A 15,342-nucleotide genomic window follows, 5' to 3' on the forward strand; every position below is an offset into this window, starting at 1 on the left:
CAGGCAAACAAAAAGTGCTTAAAACAAGCAAACAGAAATGACCTCTAAACATAAGGTGTCTTTCTATTTAATTGCATTTAAAACTTCTTTAACTTTGACAAGTACCTTTCCCCCAACACCTTTATCTTACCCATCACTGGAACCCCATCTTCACAAGATTTGCACTTAGTATTTATAAAGCAGCTTAAAAATTCAATTATCCTATCTGTATCATTTAAAGAGAAAGATTTTATTACATGATAGTTGATAATTACTATATTATACAATAAAGATATGAGCAGGTCCCTTATGTAGGCTGCTTGGGTTCACCATTGGTTTGACTAGATGAAATGAAGTCTGAGAAGACTTGCCTTAAAAGAACTACTGCAGGGGCGCTTGGGTAGCTCAGTGGGTTAAGCATCTGCCTTCAGTTCTGGTCATGATCTCAGGGTCCAGGGATTGAGCCCTGCATTTGCTCCCTGCTCAGCGGGGAGCCTGCATTTCTCTCTCCTCCCTGCTTGTGCTGTCTTTTGCCATCTCTGTCTCTCTCTGTCAAATAAATAAATTAAATCTTAAAAAAAAAAAAAACAACCTACTGCCAATAAAAGCAGACAGCCTGGAGAACGCTACAGACTTAGATGGATTTATATCATAAAGGAGGTAGAGTTATAGTTAATTATTTTTAACAGAGGGCCTTTAATTAAGGGCAATACCATGTTAATGTGGGAAAAAAAAAACAACACCACACAAAACACTCTGACTATTGCTGGCCACAGAACAAGCAGTCTCCTTACCTTGTATAAGGTAGGAGTCATTGAGGTCACATGTTAACAGATTGCCAGAGCCACGCCCTGGAGATTTGTGATCAGATCTGAGCAGGTTCTGAAATCTGTGTTTAACAAGTCTCTCTGGGATTTGATGTGACTGGGCAAGCAAGGGCATTTCCCATGCTTCTACTGGAGCCCGATGTAGCATTTTTAAGAAACCTCCTTTCCTGCTGAACTGTACTCCAAAAATAACAGAGTTCACAGGGAAAAAAGTAGGATTAGAGAAGGGCATACAAACCCTCTGTAATGTAACCACAATGCTAACAAAAACACTAACAATTCTAATTAAGCAAATAAACAAAAAGCTACATAAGTTAAAACACACACACACACTACAGTAAATACAGGATTCTACCATTAAAAAAATTGAAAGCTAGCTTAAAGTGTGAGGGAACAGTAGACTGTCCAGTCACGGAGATGAGGACCAAATCCATAAAATGATGTCGGAGAACCAAGTCATACACACTTCGAAGACAGGGTACGTGGCTTGGATGATGCCAGAGGGAGCCCAGGAGGAGAATGAATGCACCCCATGCCCAGCACTGCATTCTGTGGCTTGCCGCCTCTCACCGTGGTCCTGTCCTCTGTGCTCAATTTTTGTTATTTGTTGACCACTGTGGCAACACTAGTCATGACTGGACTACATTCTACATTATACTGACCTCTTTCCCCAATTTAACAATGGCTTTGAGATACTGTGTCTTCTGGAAACACGTTTTAGAAGTAAAGGACTTAGATGGGGTATGCTCATGGTTGCAGGAATGCAAGTTAAATTAGTCTTCCAGAAGGCATGTTTAAATAAGGATAAAGAGACTTGAAATAGTCATATTTTCTAATTCAGTGACATCCCCAAGACTGCTGCTGGCACCACTGCCACTGTCCACAAGGGAAACTAGCTGCCACCCTTCTCAGCACATAAATTCTGCATAGCCCGTCTTCTTCAGTGTGCCATCCTTCTATTCGAGGTCTAAGAGAGCCCACGCGCTAGCAAAGGAGGCTGGGAAATCAGATATAGTCCATATCTTTCAGCTTCTATGGTGTATGTGTGTAGGGGGGAGTCCCTCAACATAAGGAGGGGATTCACATGCTGAAAGGAAAAAGAAACGCTATATCCTTTAAAGATACTAATTCTATAGAAGTAAAATTTGGAATTTTATCAGGTAACTTGTTAATTAAATATGATATGCCCATATACTCATAGGATGGAATTCATATACCATCATTTAAAATCTGTTTTTCAGGGGCGCCTGGGTGGCATAGTCAGTTAAAGTGACTGACTCTTGGTTTTGGCTCAGGTCTGTTCTCAGGCTCCTGAGCTGGAGCCCTGTCAGGCTGTGTGCTCAGCCTTGGAGTCCACTTGAGTTTCTCTCCCTCTCCCTCTGCCTCTTTTCCCTCCCTACTTATGCATGCTCACTCACTATCTGTCTAATAAATAAATCTTTAAAATAAAATAAAATAAAATCTTTCATAGCAATTTAACAACTTGGGAAATTCTTATCTGTATTTCCTCTTATTTTATCTTTATTTACTTTACAATTAATAAAGAAAAAAGACTAGAAGGGTACACACCAAAGTGTTACTCTGATTTATGCAATTATAGGTCATTTTTATTTTCTTTTTTATACTTTTCCATGTTTTCCAAATATCCCAATAAGTGGGTTTTTTTTAAAGTCAAGCTCATTTGAACCCCCTAGATTGTATTACACAACTAAAAAAAAAAAAATGTAGTCAGATAAATATAAGCATAATCATTCAGAATTTCTTTATAAAATGGTAGTTACAAAATGTACAATAGAATTATATTTCTTTCATTGCTTATGTACTATAAGTGATCATTCCAATTAATCATTCCTGACAAACTCATGTCTCATCAATTGTTCTCATGGGTTAAGACATGTTCAGAGCCCAGTTCTTTAAGTGTGGAGTTGACAGCTATCAAAGATCACAAGTGTTTTCATCTTTTCCTGGGCAACCACCTGAGGCTTAGGGTAAAAGGTGAGCTGATATTTTAAAGGTCTGATTAGGAGTTACTCAGTTATTACTGCCTAATAAAAATTATCGCGATAGGAAGTATCTTTGAAGGCTTCTGTGTTAGACACTGTACTAGATCATTTTATGTGTGTTACTTCTTAATCCTTTTAATCCAATCCAAATATAATTTCTCCATTTTGCTAAGGGGTACACCTTGAAGAGATATCTCACTTGTTCAAAGTCTCATAGCCATTAAGTAGTAGAAGGCAAACGCAAACCTGTCAGTTTGGGGTTCAAGGCTCCAAGCCAACATGAGCCATTAAACACTCGAGTCAAGTTAGATTAAAGTTCAAACACAGAGGGGACCAAGTACAACCCTAAGTTCTGCGGTCAGGGTCTCCAGTGACGGTAGAGCCTCAAGTTCAATATTGGTTGAAGACAGGAGGCATCAAAGCAGGTTAGCATTAGCAACAAGACCTCCATGGCCATGCATGGATACACGGGCATGTTTACCGCTGTCTGTGGGCTGGTAGAGAGGTGGGGTGAAGCCCCTGGGAAGTCAGGCTGGCTGAGGGCCAGACACATGGCAGCGAGTAGATCACAGTCTCTACCAAAGTTGGTATTTTTCACCAAACCCATTCCAGTCTGTGAGAGAATTTAAGTTGGTATTGAAGACCCAGGGACCTGGGATGAACTACAGGAAGGAAGATGTACACATCCTGTTACAAAACATGAGGGTGCAAATCCACGCTTTATCACCAGTTAACTGTGTGGTCTTGGCTAAGTTTCTTGTGCTTAGTTTCCTTGTCGCTAAAATGCAAGACTACACCTCATAGAGTTATTATGAGGACTTAACAACTTAATGTATAGGGAGAGCCATACACAGCACAAACTTAGTAATCTTTATTACTTGTGTTTCAGCATGTCCTTGCAACCTAATGGACACCGGCCACACACACAGAGGGAATTAGTGAGAAAGGATGGAGTCTAAAGCTCATGAAGTCACCAAGGGGCTAAATTGCCTCCAAGTTCCCTCAACACCAGGTGCGAACACAACAGACTATTTTAGGATCCCACTCACCAAATATCCTGCCAGCCACTCTCTCATGGGTTCAAGGACTTGGCAGGAAGGAGCCCACAGGTGGCAGACCTTTAGAACTCTGCACTGAGTAGACCAGAGATTGACAGTCTCCAAGCAATAGACCAGTTGTCTTGACTTTGATTTAAGGAAAGATTCTAGAATCATTATTAAAGTAACTGTTACCATTTGGATGGGGAAGAAGTGAGCACTAATACTGAGCCAACATTCATTACTATTCATTCATAACAGACTAACAATGTATTTCTTTGACTGGCTCTTCAGTCCCTAAGTTTAAGAAGAGAAATAGGATAAATAACTTCAAATATTGGAAACACTGGTGTGTGTGGGTGGGGGGGTGTAAAAATTACATTTGTTCAACACGACCTTAAGATCCAAGGAATCAAAGCTACTGAAAAACAGATCTTATTTCAATCATAACAAAAAACTTTCTAACAGTGTAAGCCAGAAGGAGCAGACTGCCTACCAGTGGGTCAGATTCAGTTCTTGTGCAATCTTTTGTTTGGGTCACAAATAAGCATAGCATGTGCTGCTGCGTATGTCCTCTGTACTTGCACAATTGGTGCAGTTGTGCAAAGTGGCCCAGAAACTTTCACATGAAAATCCAGATTCCTGTCTTTTCGGGAGAAGTCCCATGATACACAGCAAGGACAGCATTCCCGTAGAGGAGCAGCACGCCGTCCCTGAATGGACCGCTCTCCCCATATGTGGGTGTGTGTGTTAGAGCAGACCCCCGTCCCCACCTGATGCGTGGCTAGTTTATATCGCCCACCTGGAAGGCATTTGAGTTATGATTCTCTGATTCTTTAATTTCCTGAGTCTAAACATCATTCAACAATCTTCATGGTTTGTTGTCATTAGCAATTTATGAAGTTAACAGGCCCTGTGTGTCCCTCTCAGGAAGAATCTAACACCATTCTTTGGTTTAAGCATATGTCTTACTCATAGCGCTTTGGCCAGCAGCTGCAAGGCTGTTCCTCCTCAAATTTCAAAGTGATTTTAAGAATAAGGGCAGGAAATTCAAGTACTTCAACAGTACCTCTGGATGCTCTCCTGTAACTGATAAATGGTGTGCTAAAGAGCGAATTGCTACGACTTGTCTATTTTTACAAGATTTGTGCCACATTACTTCAATACGTACTCTGAGAAGACATACTGAATGTTCTGATGTTTAACTACATCAAGACTTTTTCCTTGGACTGCGCAGATTTCATTGGTTTGTATTCTTGAGAAAATAAAAATCGTGAGAAGCATAGAGTTTAATTAACATGTTAAGGCAGGTCATGTTATTATCATAAATGAGAAAAAAAAACAGAATCACAGTAACATTGTTCAAATTAAAATGGTGGCTGAAAAATAATCATGATAATCAAACCAAAAAACAGAATACCTAGGTAGTGTTTCTGCATGTTAGGTAAAGAAAATAAAGCTGTTTTTGCAAAAGCTAAAACTGTTGGCTAGCATTTGAATGCAGGAACATGTGGGAGGTTATGTTTCTAAATATAATGTAAATTAATCCTCTAGGTCATTAGGTATCATGCAGTCTTACTGTCCTCAAAAGTCAGAAACAAGAAAATCCTCAGGGACGTTCCCAGGAGAAACATTAGTTAGCCTTGGTAAATGTGTCTGCTAAATATTATTAAGTAAAATACTCATTTCTGTGATTAATATACAGTGAGAAAATATATAATAAAATATGCCTTGATAGAATGCAAGCTACCTAATCTTTTAAAAAGTGAAAAAACATCTAAAATGTTTCCTTGCTTAAAAATGTCCAGAAGCCGGCGCCTGGGTGGCTCAGTGGGTTAAGCCGCTGCCTTCGGCTCAGGTCATGATCTCAGGGTCCTGGGATCGAGTCCCGCATCGGGCTCTCTGCTCAGCAGGGAGCCTTCTTCCCTCTCTCTCTCTGCCTGCCTCTCTGTCTACTTGTAATCTCTCTCTGTCAAATAAATAAATAAAATCTTTAAAAAAAAATAAAATAAAATAAAAAAAAAATTAAAAAAAAAAAAATGTCCAGAAGCACCAAATACCAAAGGTGACCTATGTTGTTTCTATTATTTAAAAAAATAAACTTCAATTCTACTGAAAACTTTTAGAAAAACAGATATATTTGGGGAGACTTGTAGGATTTCTGAAATTAAAAAAAAAATACTTAAAGACCTCTATCTGCTCCTGAAATATTTCCAGTTCCATTTTCCTTTATTTTTCAAACATTTTATTTATTTATTTGACAGAGAGCATGAGCACACAAACAGAGGGAGCAAAAGGGAGAGGGAGAAACAGGCTCTCTGCTGAGCAGAGAACCTGATTCGGAGCTCGATCCCAAGGTCCTGGGATCATCACCTGAGCAGAAGGCAGACATTTAACCAACTGAGCCACCCAGGTGCTCCTCCAGCTCCATTTAAAATGAATAAATACTGCAAGAATATTTGGCTCAAATATCTTTGTTTCAAAAGCATGACTGACATGGTCAGTCCTCTGCAGGTTTAAGTTATTTTAAGTAAAATCAAGCAGACTTAAAAATGACCATAACCTGGACCCTTGTGGCCACTTTTTCTCTCTAGATGTGTGCGAGGTCTATGAGCTCAGAAAGTAAGAACACCTGTCTGGCGTCCTGGATCCTGGAGAGCAAAAGGTCTCTCCTGCGTAGAGACGATTGAGTTAATATTTACCAGGACAAAAATGTGTGAAACTTTATAGGCAGAAATGACCACGTGTGGAGAATTATGGTGAGGAACATTGGGTATTTGGAAAAAATCAATTTCTTGTGCCCAGAATTTAGGTTATAGTGGAATAATACAGTGCTGGGAATAGCCTATCTTTGAAATCGTATGGGTCTCAATTCAAATTCTGATTCAGGTATTCATAAAATCTTCTTTTAGATTAAAAAAAAAATCCTCATGGCAGTAGGGGACAGATCTTATGTGACAACAATCTGCATGAAAAAATACTTGTTAATCAGGTCTGTTCTGGGCTCTGCATTCTGAGGGAAACATTAGCAAGCCATAGAGATCAATTAAGAGAAACGTTTAATTTGAAGGAAGGGCTGTCTCTGAATATTTGAAGGATTTTCATATAAGAAGTAAGAACAATTATGTGATCATTCTGAGAATGGTAGATTTTGTGAAAGGGCATCTCCTTCACACCAACAGAACACTTTGTAGCCCCGGGAACTGCCTTAGAACATTTCATAAACTCAGGAAACAAACTGAGGGTTGCTGGAGCAGAGGAGGATAGGAGGGATGGGGTGGCTGGGTGATGGACATTGGCGAGGGTATGTGCTGTGGTGAGTGCTGTGAATTGTGTAAGACTGACAATTCACAGACCTGTTCCCCTGAAGCAAATAATACATTATATGTTAATTTAAAAAAAAGAAGAAGAAGAAGAATGTTTCAGGAAGAGAGGAGCCCTTTCTCTCCAACAAGACAGGCTGGGGGCCCACAGCAGAGAGGCTGTGGATGGGATTCCTGCAGTGGGTGCCAGACTCCCTTGGGCTTATCAGATCCTTTCAAACTCTAAGATTCAATCGTTCTATCATTTCAAATGTTGGCTTGCAAAAGTCAAGGCAGTTCTCATTGTACTGATTCTGTTTGCTCTTATATTCACATAAGTTTTGAAATCTGTTTCGTTATTCTTGCCCTCACCCTTTTCATTGTGTTAAATTTCCTCTTAGGTCTCCTTTCTCCCCTCGTCACCCTGTCAAATCTATTGCCCTGGTACCCACAGTGATAAGGAGCAATTCTCCCTTAACAGCCTAACATTGCACCAGAAACAGGTGTTTCTGCCACTACCAGCACTTGAAAAACGGGAAGAAGAAAGAACAAGATTCACTCAAGTAATGACCTCCTGTTTATGACTTCAAGTCAAAAGAGACGAAATTACAATGTCTTAAAATTATGAAGATAAAAATAGTGTGAGAAATACATAGCGCAAGCCAGGTGCCTTAGAGAGCAAGCGCTGGTTGGAGGCTCTGCCTTTCACTGCCCACCCACCTCAATCAGCAGGGTCCTTCAGGGCAGAAATTGGTGTCTCCATTCAAATACAGGAACGGAGGTTTAACACAGTTAAACCATTTACTAGTGGTCAATGAGCCAAAAGAACTGGCTTAGAACTTGTGCTCTGATTCGAAAACCTGTGCTTTTTAGGTTCCACAAACTCTCTCTTAACCCCTCAGCAGAAGCAAAATGGCATTTAGAACAGAAGCCGTGTTTTAAAAATATTTAAGGAAATGATAGGTGGCTCTTTCCTGCGCTGTTTCTCTCTTTTGCTCTGGCCAGTGGCGCCAGGGAGGGACGGGAAAGTGTCACAGTCTTCCTACTGCCAGGAAACTCCGTAGCCACGGATGAGATCAGAAGTGGCATGATAAATAGTCCAAGAAAGCCCATTTGGGTCCAGCCCCGAAGGCCAAGCCTTTTTGGAGGAACTTCCCACGCAAAGGAAATCATTCTGGAAAAAGTAAGGGTTGAAGCCAACCAGCCAAATTCTGCTATCAGGAAATATGTCGGGGTCCAGCTGATCAAGAATGGCAAAACAATAAGAAAAAATTGAAAAATCACAGCATTTGTATCTGACAATGGTTGTTTGAATTTTATCAAAGACACTAATGAGGTTCTGGCCCCTGGATTTGGTCACAAAGGTCATGCTCTCAGTGACCTTCCTGGAGTTCATGTTAAGGTTGTCAAAATAGCCAGTGTCTCTCTTTTGGCCTTATATGAAGGCAAGAAGGAGGGACCAAAAGCATAAGTTTGGATGGTGAACATATGACAATAATAAATTTTCATATGCCAGGAAAATTGGAAATCAAAAATAAAATAAAACATCTAAGGAAATAACAGTGAGCTGGACAGTAAGGTTTTGGCACACAGTTTTCAGAGTAAGAGATAAAACATCTCAGTTAGGAGTGGGAAGATGTTGCAAGATCAGTACAAAAACTTAGCCTGAAGGAGGCAAATGATAGCGCTCCTCGGCGTCACCAAATCCCAGAACAATCCCTCCCTACAACTGAAATTAGCTAGTGAGAGAATTTCAACTACTAATACAGAATTTGTTTTTAAAGCTGTTTAGTGCTTTTTGAATTTCAGTACAATGAATCTATGAGTCTTTTTCCAAAGAGGTATCTAGACATCATACACCATCATTTGGGACAGCGTTAGCATACTAAAAGTAACGTGTGAGACAAGACTGACTGACTGAACAAATTCATGAATGAATGAAGGAAATGACACAAAACCAAATCATGAGGAGAGTCACCAGAAAAGCACATATAACAAAAGGTCTCCCTGCACAGAACACTCTGTGCTTCAATGACCTCAATCACATTTGCCAATTTATAGGATTTCCTGGTTGATAATAATTACTTCATTTCGTGGAACATTTCCTCTGTGCCAGGTGCAGGGCTAAGTGTTTCATGTGGATTTTCTTACTCTTTTTTTTTTAATTTTATTTATTTATTTGACAGATAGAAATCACAAGCAGGCAGAGAGGCAGGCAGAGAGAGGAGGAAGCAGACTCCCCGTGGAGCAGAGAGTCTGATGCGGGGCTCGATCCCAGGACCCTGAGATCATGACCTGAGCCGAAGGCAAGAGGCTTTAACCCGCTGAGCCACCCAGGCGCCCCCTCATGTGGATTTTCTTAGTGATTGCCCATGAAAACCCTTTGAGACCGTAGAGCACGGAGATTGAGAGCACAGACTGAAACCAGACCAGGTGGACCTCGCTCTATACTTACTGAGCATGTCCACTTGATCAAGATGCTTAATCTCTCTGTGCTCAGTTTTCTTATCTGTAAAATGGGATAAAAGTAGTTCCTATCTTAGGGGATACGGAATTTTTAAATCAGTGCCTGGCATAGAGTATGTCCAAGTGTGTTAGCCATTATCATTCAGATCTCGAGTCACACTGCGCCCAGACTCTAACCCCACCTTCACCGCTAACTAACTATATATGAGCGGGCACAAGTAATTTAATCTCTGAGAGACCCAGTTTTGTCATCGGCAAACAAATATTGTAACAATACATCCTGAGCTTATTCACGGATTACATAAGTTAATGTGTCTGTGCTTAGAAGAGTGTCTAGCATACGAAAACACTCAATAAATGTTGACTGTTATAATCTCCATTTTATAGATCAGAAAACTGAAGTTCTCACGTGCCCTTTGAGTGTGGTCTAGGGCTCAACTCCAGACAGACTGACTCCCGCAGCCTAGTTCTTTTAAGGTGGTCTCAAAGCAAATGTTGAAATTTTAAAGAAATTCTACCTGGCAATATTCTAATTCATATCCTAATTATTTTGGGAGAGATCTATATGTGTTGGATTGCAAGTAGTCCTTTTACTAATAATCCTTTAAAATGGAGATATTTAAATCTTGCGGCAACATCAGAAAATGTTCAGGAATACCAGTTTTATAGCAGTAACTCTTGGCACAACTGCTCTCAGAGAATCTCAGTCTCACTCTTTGTGTCTAAATTCCAGCTGCTTCCAATCTCTTTAATCCTCTGATTTCTGATATTCTTCTCTCTTGCCTGAAAGACCACAAGCTTGCCCACTGCCAAATATGGTGCAGGGGGGGAAATACCGGTTTTGTAGTTAAACAAACATTGGCAAATTAACCTAACAGTGGACATTATTTTGTAAATATTAAAACAAGTTTCTTAATTTCCCCATGAAGTCCTTTCAGCTTTTCTTCAGCAATTTGAGCCTTGAGTTATTGCTGTAGGAAGAGGAAATAGCCTCAAAGACACCACTTACCAGCACTGAATCTCAGAGCTACTTTCTTGACCTCTTAAAGGGAGAGATAGGACTTGAAAGGCAGACTGTCAGGAGAAAGAGAGAAGGCTAAATCACAAAACACCACTTTAAGAATATGGAGAATCAGGGCTGGTGTCCCTGAAGACAAAACTCACGGTATGAGATAAAGAAGGTTGGAAATCAGTAGATGAGACACGTGGGTCCTGCTCTCCTGAAGCAAAGCTCTGGACAGGAGAAGAGTATTTGATTTCGGAGAATGTCTGAATCATGAAGACTTCATCTTTCTTCGCATGAGGGAAGGAGTGGTAGTAAGAATAAAAGTTTTGGCACAGTGAGATTAGGCAGTAGAAGGTTCTCAGTTGAGTGGTCCTAAAATGGATATTCTCACCTGACCCCAAAGTGGCGCACAAATTCAGCTCCTTTGGGACCCTAAGGAATCAGGGTGGTGATGGCAGTGCTCAGGGACTGAATGGATGTCACAGAGAGCTTGTGGCCAATAACCAAAAAGCTACTTAGCCCTCACCCTGATATGTAGAGTAGACAACAACCTCAGCCCTCTAAGGATAACAGGGAAGAGAAGTCATAGGTAAACAAGAAGTGTTTCCACAGGGACTGGGAGACAGTACACAGCCTTGAAAATAAATCTTCCCTTCACCACAGGATACCCCTCTCCAATCCACCCAGACACCATGTGGGAGAAAAGCAGGTTGAAAAGAAGGAAGATAAAATACCAAAATTTAGACAAAAAAACAAACAAACAAACAAACAAAACCAGGTTGTCTAAATTTATTGGATTAAATAAATTTAATTTAATTTATTGGATTAAACGAAAATTACTGGATTAGAATAAATTGTCCCATTTTCCTACTCAGCATAGATTAGGTACTTACAAAAAAAGATTAAATAAGAGAGAACATAAATTGCATTTTCTTTTGACATCTATGTATACAGTACACATACATTTATGATCTCCTCACACTAATAGATTTTTCTTTTTTAAGCAGCCAATTGTTTCCAGAAATTTTGTTAGCACAAAAGTCAACCATACAGAAAAGAGTTCATTTATACATAATCTAAATATGCTGAATGCTGAGAACACTGAGACTCAGAAGGAATAATAATATACATTAAATGTTAACTACGTGTAATTCCCTGAACTAAGAACCGGATGTGTATTATCTTAATTAAACTTCAGGTGGTAGGTACTAATATTAGTCCCTCTTTATAGATGAAGAAATCAAGGCCTTTGAGGTTAAATAACTTGGCCAAAGTCATTAGATAACACGCACGATTCACTTGAACTTAAGGCTCCTTGGCTCCAGGGCTCTTAAAACTACACAGTCCTTAGACTCCAAGAGCAGAGCATCTGCCCGGTAAGTTGGTGTTAGCGCTGCGATATGGAAGAGCTCTAAGAATAGCCTTATACATGTGAAAGGAATTCACAGAGGTGCTTGTAGGTGGAAAATAAAAATAAAACAGAAGGTAGGAGTGATGTGTAATAATTATCTCAGATTCATTCCAAGAGCTACATTTTAGCAAGAATAGACAGTCTCTTTAAAAATAAAAATAAAAATATGGGGCGCCTGAGTGGCTCAGTGGGTTAAAGTCTCTGCTTTCAGCTCAGGTCATAATCCCAGGGTTCTGGAATCAAGCCCTACGTTGGGTTCTCTGCTCAGCAGGGAGTCTGTTTCCTCCTCTCTCTCTGCCTGCCTCTCTGCCTACTTGTGATCTCTACCTGTCAAATAAATAAATAAAATCTTTTAAAAAAATTAAAAATAAAAAAAATAAAAATAAAAATAAAAACATGGGGGGGGAGCTTTAATCAAACTGAAGTAGTTCACTGTGGATAATTTCTTTAAAAATAAACTTTTTTCCACAAATGAGAGGCAAGAAAAAAAAGGGGGGTGGGTAGGAGGGAGAGAGAAGGGAAGAAAGGGAGGAAAGAGGGGAGGGAGGGAGGGAGAGAGGAAAGAGAACTTTGCATAGCAAGGATTCTAAATTCTATGTAACATTTTTCCTTACTTTTCAGCAGCAGTTACTTTGCAGCCATTGGCCATAGTTTCAGAATTGATTTGATACCAGGATTCCTCTACCGGAAACTCAAAGTAGATATTCACTTAAACAGATGAAATTTACTCTATGGAACATACACATAAATAGATTTTAAATTAATTATAAAAAAACAGTTTAATAGAAGTGTATGGATATATATTTATCACTTCTAAATTTTCTATTTCTCATTTCCATGTAACTTTATAAGAGTAAACATTTAAAAATATGTGTTGAATGAGTAAGTACTTCAAGGCTTGAATTCTGTTTTTCATCCTTATAGTCTAAGATAAATTTGAGAACTGTGTGCTTTTGACTTCTGGAAATTCTTTTTGTACAGTGGAAAACACATTGCTGTTTCTTTTAGATTAAAACTTGTAACCTATAAAACAATTAAAATTTCATGTTCCAGTATTTTTTCACTTAGTCTGCTTCTATAGAATATCAAAAATATAGACCAAAAAAAAAAAAAAATGGCAAGTTGAGAATCTAGATCAGTGATTCTAAAAGTGTGGTACACAGACGTCTGGGGATCCCTGAGTCACTTTCAGAAAGGCCATGAAGTCAGAACCATTTTCAAAACAATGCTACCATGTTAGTGATGTTTCCACAGTATTGGCATTTGCACTGATAGTACAAAGCAATAGAGGGAGAAACAGCACTTAAGCACAACTCAAGGCAATGGTGCCCAATATGCACATAACATAGGTGCAGTAAAAATACTACCAATGAGAAACACTAATTCAAAAACATCCAGGCACCCTTATGTTCACTACAGCATTATTTACAACAGGGAAGATACAGAAGCCACCCAAGCATCCATCAATAGATGAATGAATAAAAATATTATGTGTGTATATGCAATGGAATATTACTCGGCCATAAAAGAGTGAGATGTTGCCATTTACAACATGGATGGACCTAGAGGTAAAATGGTAAGTGAAATAAGTTAGAGAAAGACAAATACCATATATTTTCACTCATATATGGACTCAGATCAAAACAAAACAAACAAAAAGCACGATCAGACCAAAGAATACATAGAACACACTGATGGTTACCAGAGGAAATGGGTTGGGAGGATGGGCAAAAAGCCTGAAGGACAGAGGGGGATATAGGCCTCCAGTTATGGAATGAATAAGTCCCAAGAATAAAAGTCACAGCACAGGGAATACAGTCAATGATACTGTGATAGCATTTTAGGGTGACAGGCGGTAGCTACACTTGTGGCGAGCATACCCTAAGGTACAGAGAAATTGAACCACTATGCTGTGGGCCTGAAACTAACGTAACTGTATGTCAACTATACTTCAAAAAACAAAATAAAGTAATACTAATGATGAATATCTGAATAGCTGTTTCATTTAATGATGTCTTTCAAAAACAATAGAACTGTTAATTTTATTAGAAGTTAAGCCTTAAGTACACATATTTTTAATTGCCTGTGTGAAAAAAATGGGACATAAACATATATCACTTCTTTATTATTTAAAGTTTTTTTTAACTTATTAAGATACAATGGACATATAACATACTACTTTCAGGTGTACAACATACTGATTCAACATTTATATAAATAGCGAGATGATCACAATAAGTCTTAGCACCCTTCACCACATACGGCAACAATTTTTTTTTTCTTTGTGATGAAAATTCTTAAGATCTCTGCTTTTAGAGCACTCCTGCTACATAGCGTAGAACAATGTTGGTCTTGAGGAACACTCGCACATCCAGGTTGTGATCCAAACCAGCTGCTCTTTTCACAGAACATCATTTTGCCTGAAAGTTCCCGGAGAGTTCTGATTATGGTTACTCAGGTTGGGTATCTGACAGATATTTTCTCAATAATGAATAATGGAAGCCTGTTGCTTTAAGGAAAAGAAAAGATACTATCTGTTGCCAGTGACTGAATTTGAGCTTTCAACAAAAATTAGCAATTTGAACACCTCATACCCAACATTGAGGTTGACAACTTTGTAATACAGAACGGTTTTTCTGATAGGATCTGTGGTGATATAAATGAATGTGATTTCATCATATTATATAATAAAATGTGTTAACATTTGGAAAATATGCATAACTCAGTGAACCAATATTTTCCAAATAACCAGCACATGATGTTATAAAACCAAGCATCGTGAAAACAGTCAGTCACATTACAAGATAGACAAAAAGATTTGAATGTAACACGGCTTCTGAGTCCACATTGGAACTAACCTTTAAAAAACTAACACTTGTCTAGTGTAGGGGTAATATCAAAAAAGATTACTCATAATGACCTTTTTAGGGCTACTAACATACCCTTTTCAAACTATATATCTGCACATACTTCAACCAAAATAACATATTGCAACAGATTGAATTCAGAAGCAGATATGAAAATTCATCTGTCTTGTACCAAGCACAAAAATTTCAAAAATGTGAAATGAAAAAATGTGAAACAATGTCATTCTTATCATTTATTTTAGAAAAGCTTAATATTTGCACAGAAATGTTATTTACAGGACATGTATTTGGTTAATTATTTTAGAATTTTAAATGAATTGATATTTTTCTAGTTTCTCAGTTTTTATTTCTAAAGTGATATTGATAAATATAAACCATATAAGCAAAAACTCTTTGGGAAGTCTCAATAATATTTATTTTTTAATTAATATATAATGTATTATT

At 38.6% G+C, this 15,342-nt stretch overlaps 1 pseudogene; it reads left to right on the top strand.

Moving 5' to 3' along the window:
* The first annotated feature begins 3,258 nt into the window (after positions 1–3,258).
* Positions 3,259–8,619, top strand: LOC116867741 (annotated as a pseudogene).
* Positions 8,620–15,342: the final 6,723 nt, after the last annotated feature.

This window comes from Lontra canadensis, unplaced genomic scaffold (genome assembly GCF_010015895.1).
Source record: "Lontra canadensis isolate GAN:19392208 unplaced genomic scaffold, GSC_riverotter_1.0 scaffold1, whole genome shotgun sequence".
NCBI lineage: Eukaryota > Metazoa > Chordata > Mammalia > Carnivora > Mustelidae > Lontra > Lontra canadensis.